Source organism: Sciurus carolinensis, chromosome 4, assembly GCF_902686445.1.
Source record: "Sciurus carolinensis chromosome 4, mSciCar1.2, whole genome shotgun sequence".
In the NCBI taxonomy this organism is placed as follows: Eukaryota; Metazoa; Chordata; class Mammalia; order Rodentia; family Sciuridae; genus Sciurus; species Sciurus carolinensis.
This window is the reverse complement of record NC_062216.1, coordinates 64,528,199-64,534,525: the sequence shown is the minus strand read 5'-3', so window position 1 is coordinate 64,534,525 and position 6,327 is coordinate 64,528,199. Positions and strand designations below refer to the sequence as shown.

General features: G+C 36.9%; 1 pseudogene; it reads right to left on the bottom strand.

Moving 5' to 3' along the window:
• Positions 1-3,952: 3,952 nt before the first annotated feature.
• On the bottom strand, positions 3,953-4,046 carry LOC124984097 (uncharacterized; annotated as a pseudogene).
• Between the last annotated feature and the right edge of the window lie 2,281 nt (positions 4,047-6,327).

Here is a 6,327-nt window from a genome sequence, read left to right as displayed (position 1 = left end):
AAATCATTTTCCTTGCTTAGGTTTTCAATCTAGTACAATGCATTGCATTTATCTGTTGGGTCCCTTTAGTCTTCTTTAATCTGGAGTAGTTTTTCAGTCTTTCTCTTTGAGCTTGATCTTTTTTTGGGAGAGTACAAATTGTTTGTTTTATTTGGATTTGTTGGATGTATCTTCAGGATAATTAAGGTCACATGTTTTTGGTAGGGGTGCTAAAGAAATGTTTTGTCTTGATGCATGCTGTCAGAAATTACATTATTAGCTGGGCACAGTAGTGTACACTGCCAGTCAATGACTCTGGAGGCTGAGGCAGGAGGATCACAAATTCAAAGCCAGCCTCAGCAATTTAGTGAGGCCCTGAGCAACTTAGTGAGACCCTGTCTCAAAATTAAAAACATAAAATATAAAGGACTTGGGGTGTTGCTCAGTGGTTAAGCACCCTGGGTTCAATCTCTGATATCCAAAAAAGAAAAAAAAGAAAGAAATTACATCATTGATTTTTGCCCATTGCTCATTGTTACTGGGTTTGATCACTTGGTTAAGGTGATGTCTACCAGATTTCTTGAGGCTGAGGTTACTGGTTTCCCCTTATGATGACTAAGTATCTTGTGGGGAGATACCATGTAAACAGGTATGTTTCTCATCAGAATTTTACCCATCAATAATTTTAATACATGTATGATTTTTGCCTAAATCAGTCCTTATTACATCACAGTTGCTGAATAGTTACTTTCAGATTCTCTCATTTATCTCTGAGTCCCTTTAATCTGTATGAAACAAAACAAAACTGATTCTCCTTTTTTTGTTGTTGTTGTTGTTGTAGATGGACACAATACCTTTATTTTATATTATTTTTTTACTTTTATTTATATGGCCCTAAGGAGCGAACCCAGTGCCTTACATGTGCTACAACCCCAGCCCTGGTTTTTTTCTTTTTATTTTGAAAATTTTCAAACTTACAAATATAGTTCAAAGTATAAGTGATTCCCTGCGTACCCTTGGCTTTGTATTCACCAGTTGTTGATGTTTTGCTACATTAGCCTTATTCTTTCTGTCTTTCCATCCTTCTTGTCCTGGGTATTGAACCCAGGGCCTCTCTCATACTAGGCAAGTGCTGTACCACAGAGCTACATAACTCACTATTAGGAAAAAAATAGGTAAAATGATTTAAATTTCAAGTTGCAAAGTCTATTGGTGAAATAATAAAAAAGTTTGTCAGAATAACACTAGTTCCAGTCTGGACTTGAGTTTAAGAGTTGAAGCTATTTAACCTCTCATAGCCTCAGCTTCTTCATTTGCAAAATTGTTCATGCTTATTTCATAGTTATGAGATTAGAATAAGCTAATGTATATGTGTAAAGCAGATAATCGATCACTTACTTTTTTTCTCAATTTTGGTTTTGAAATAGGTGGTAGTAACATGATATTATACCTGAGAATCATTTGGAGAAAGAAATAACCTAATGAGAGATTTGTATGATCTCTTATATTTGCTTATTTTGAGTTTTTTTGGGTGCTGCGTATTGAACCCAGGTCCTTCGCATGCCAAACCAGAGCTCTACCACTGAGTCAAATCCTCGGTCCTACTTTTTTCTTTCTTTTTTTTTTTTTTTAATAATTTTTTTTTGTAGTTGTAGATGGACAGAATGCCTTTATTTGTTTATTTTTATGTGATGCTAAGGATTGAACCCAGTGCATCACATGTGTTAGGCAAGCACTCTGCCCCTGAGCTACAGCCCCTTTCTTTCTTTCTTTTTTCCTTTCTTGTACTAGAGGTTGAACCCAGGGTTGCTTTACCACTGAGCCACATCCCCTGTCCTTTTTACATTTTTTAAAATTTAGGACAGGGTCTGAGTTGCTGAAGCTGGCTTTGAGCTTGCAGTCTTCCTGCCTCAGCCTCCCAAGTAGCTGGGTTTATATGTGTGTACCGTCATTCCCAGCCAATTCACTTGTTAAGCATTTTGAAATTAATGCGCTTTAATATATTCACAGATAGGTGCACCTATCATCAAAGTCAATTTTAGAACATTTTCATCACCTCAGAAGAAACCTTGTACTGTTTAGCTAAAATCAGTCCATTTTTCTCCCCATCCCCCATTTGCCCAACTCTCAGCAGTTACTAAACTACCTCTGTTTGTGCAGATTTCCCTGTTATGGGATTTCATAATGAATGGACTCCTAACATGTGGCCTTTTGTGACTAGATTTATTCACTTAACATAATGTCTTCATGGTTCACCCTTGTACAAAGCATAAGTACTTCATTCCTTTTTATAGCCAAATATTTCATTGAATAACATACCTTATTTTATTTGCCACTTGGTGGACATTTAGGTTATTTCCATCTTTTGGTTTTTAGAATAATGCTTCTATGGACATTCATGTATAAGGTTTTTTTTTTTTCTTCTTCTTCCTGGGGATTGAACCCAGGGCCTTGTGCCATGTATAATTTTTTTGTGAGGGCATATTTTTGGTTTTCTCAAGCATATATCTCAAAGTAATATTTCTCTAATTACATTTATCATTTAAGGAATTGCTTGTTTACAAACGTGGCTACACCATTTTACCTTGCCACCAGCATTATATGAGGATTCCAATTTCTGTACATCCTCTTTTTAAAAATTTTTTTAGTTGACCTTTATTTTATGTATTTATTTTTATGTAGTGCTGAGAATTGAACCTAGTACCTCACACATGCTAGGCAAGATCTCTACCACTGAGCCACAACCCCAGCCCTCTGCACATCGTTGACAACACTTGTTATCTGACTCACTGTGTAGCTATTCTAGATGTGAAATGGTTTCTCTGTGTGGTCTGGATTGCACTTCTTAGGTGACTAATGATATTGAGCCTTTTTTCATGTGCTTTTGTCCATTTGTATATCTTAGGGAAATGTCTATTCAGATCCTTTATCAGTTTTTAACTGATTTGAACTTATTTGAACTTTCATCATTGAGGTGTGTTTTATATGTTACAGATATTCAAGTCCTATGTCAAGCATATAATTTCTAAACCCACTCTGTGGATTGTCTGTTCCTTTGAAGCACAGAAGTTCTGTTTATTTACTTTTACAGTACTGGGAATGGAACCCAGAACCTTGCCTATGCTAAGCAAGTGCTCTACTACTGAGCTACCTCCCCAACCCAGAAGTTTACAATTTTGATTTTTCTCTTATGTTGATTGTGCTTCTATGTCATATGTGAATCCCTTGCCAGTTCGAAGGTCTTGAAAAGTGATCCCTATGCTTTTTTCTGAGTATTAGCTCATAAGTTTAGGTTTTTGATCAATTTTTTTCTTTTCTCCCCAGGGTGGGAGACCAAACTCAGCACCTTGCAGGTACCAAGCAAGTGCTCTGCTACTGAGCTAAACTCCCAACCCGTTTTGATTTTTTTTTTTTTTTGCGGGAGGGTTACTGGGGATTGAACTCGGGGGCACTCAGCCACTGAGCCATGTTCCCAGCCCTATTTTGTATTTTATTTAAAGACAGGGTCTCACTGAGTTGCTTAGCACCTCACTTGTGCTGCCGCTGGCTTTGAACTCTGGAAACTCTTGCCTCAGCCTGCAGAACCACTGGGATTACAGGCATGTAATTTGAGTTAATTTGAGTTAATTTTTATGTGTGGTATGAAATAAGGGTCCCAGTTCATTTTTTAAACAATGTGGTTATCGAGTTGTCCTAGAACCATTTGTTAAAAAGACTTTTTGCCCTGAATGGTCTTGGCACCCTTGTTGGAAATAAGTTGACTGTAGATGACGTGGGTTTATTTCTGGACTTGGAATTCTGTTTCACTGATCTACTTGTCTATCCTTGTGCCAGGACTATACTGTCTTGATTAATGAGTTTCTTTTTCACTTGCCACATTTTTTATTGGTGCATTATAGTTGTACATAATGATGGATTTGTTGTTACATATTTGTACCTGCACACAATATAACAATGTAATTTGGCCAGTAGCACAAATCTGGAATGCTTCATGAAATTGCCTGTCATCCTTACACAGGGGGTATGCTAATCTTTGCATTTAGTATATATGCTGCCTAAGTGAGCACTGAACTGAGTTTTGAAATTGGGAGTTGTGAGTTTTCTTTGTTCTTTTTCAGAATTGTTTTGGCTATTTTGGGTTAATTTAGAATTAGTTTGTCAGTGTCTAGAAAGCTGAGGTTTTGACGGGTATCACATTGAATCTGTGGATTAATTCAGGGAGTATTACCATCTCTCTGTGTTCGGGGACAGGTGGGGATTGAACCCAGGGGCCTCATTCACACTAGGCAAGCACTCTACACAGAATATTGCCATTTTCGCAATATAGTCTTCTATCCATGTACATAGGATGCTTTCCTGTTTATTTAGGTCTTTAATTTTTTAATAAAGTTTTATAGTATTCCAAGTAAAAGTTTTCATGCTTTTTTGTTAAATTTACTCTAAAGCATTTTATTATTTTTGGTGTTTTTGTGTGTGAAATTTTCTTAATTTCATTTTAAGATTATTAACTTATAGTTATTTTGAGCAGGGAGGGTACTGGAAATAGAATCCAGAGGCACTTTACCACTGATCTACATCCTCAACCCTTTTTATTTTGAGATTGGGTCTCATTAAGTTGCTTAGGGCCTCATGGAGTTGCTGAGGTTAGTCTTAAATTTGCCATCCTCCTGTTTCATCAGCCTCCGTGTCCCAAGTCCCTGGCCTTGCAGGCATGTGCCAATGCACCCAGCTCAGATTTTTTTTTTAAACCAATTTCATTGAACTGTAAATAAAGTTTACTTCTTTTTTCATGTTTTTAATTTTGTGGCAGGGTCCCATTGATCTTCCTGCCTCAGCCTCCAGAGTAACTGGGTTTACAGGCATGAGCTGCCATACCTAGTTTGAGATTTTTTGTTGTTGTTGTTACCAGGGATCGAACCCAGGTATGCTTAACCACCAGGCCACATCCCCAGCCCTTTTTGTCTTTTTATTTAGAGACAGGGTCTTGCTAAGTTGCTTAGGTCCTTGCTAAATTGCTAATGCTGGCTTTGAACTTTTGATCCTCCTGCCTTAGCCTCCCAAGTCAGTGGAATTGCAGGTGTATGCTACTGTACCCAGCTTTGAGAGTATTTTATTACTACCCGTGTTTTCCACTTGTCTTGTGGCAGTTTTCCCCCACCCCTACTTTGTGCTGTCTTGGATCTACTTTGTCATCATTAGTTTGCTTTTCTTTTTCAGTACTAGGGATTGAACCCAAAAGTGCTTTACCACTGAGTTACATCCCTTGTTTTTTATTTTAAGATAGAGTTTCACTAAGTTGCTTGGGACCTTGCTATGTTGCTGAGGCTGACCTCGAATTTGAAACCCTCAGCCTCTGGAGTGGCTGGGATTATAGGTGTGCAGCATTGCACCTGGCTTAGTTAGTTTGCTTTTTCCAGAATTTCCTATGAATAGAATCTTACATATTATTTTCCATTTGGAGTCTTTCACTAAGCATAATGATTTAAAAAGGCAGCTATTTTGTGGATCAGCACTTTTTAAAAAATTGTTAAATAGTATTTTATTGTATGACTATACTTAGTGCTGTGTTTTTTTCCCCTATTGTTAAAACATTTGCTTACAGGTTTTGGTACTTATGAATAAGGTGCTGAAGATATTTACAAAAGTCTTCATGTGAACCTAAGTTTTCTATTGGGTAAATACAGAGCAGTGTAATTCCTGGATCATATTTAAATGTATGTTTAATTTTATGAGAAACTGCAGAGCCTGGGGGTATAACTCAATGGTAGAGTGCTTCCCTAGCTTATTGGGGCACTGGGTTTGCCCCAACTCTGCATAAAAACCTCAAACATAAAACCTTACCAAGTTTGTTTTCCAAATGATTTTTTTTTAAGTTTTAATTGAGGCATAACTCATACATATTAAATTTCATTCTTTCACCTTTTTTCAGTTTTTTTTTTTTTTTTAGTTGTAGATGGACACAATGCCTTTATTTTATCTACCTTATTTTTATGTGGTGCTGAGGATCAAACCCAGTGTCTCACACATGCGAGGCAAGCACTCTACCACTGAACTACAACCCCAGCCCCCATTCTTTCACTTTTAAAATGTGTATTTTCATTTTTCACAAGTGTATAATCACCACAATCAAGGTATAGAACAGTTCCATTCCCCAAGAATTTCACTATGCTCCATTGCCATCAACCTCTTCTGTTGATTCCTATCCATATAATTTTGCCTGTGTCATATAAATGAAATTCTAATACATAGACCTTTCTATCTGGTATCTTTTAACTTGGCATCATGCATTTGAAATTCATCTGTGTTGTTGCATGTATCAGCATTTGTTTTTATTACCAAATAGAACTT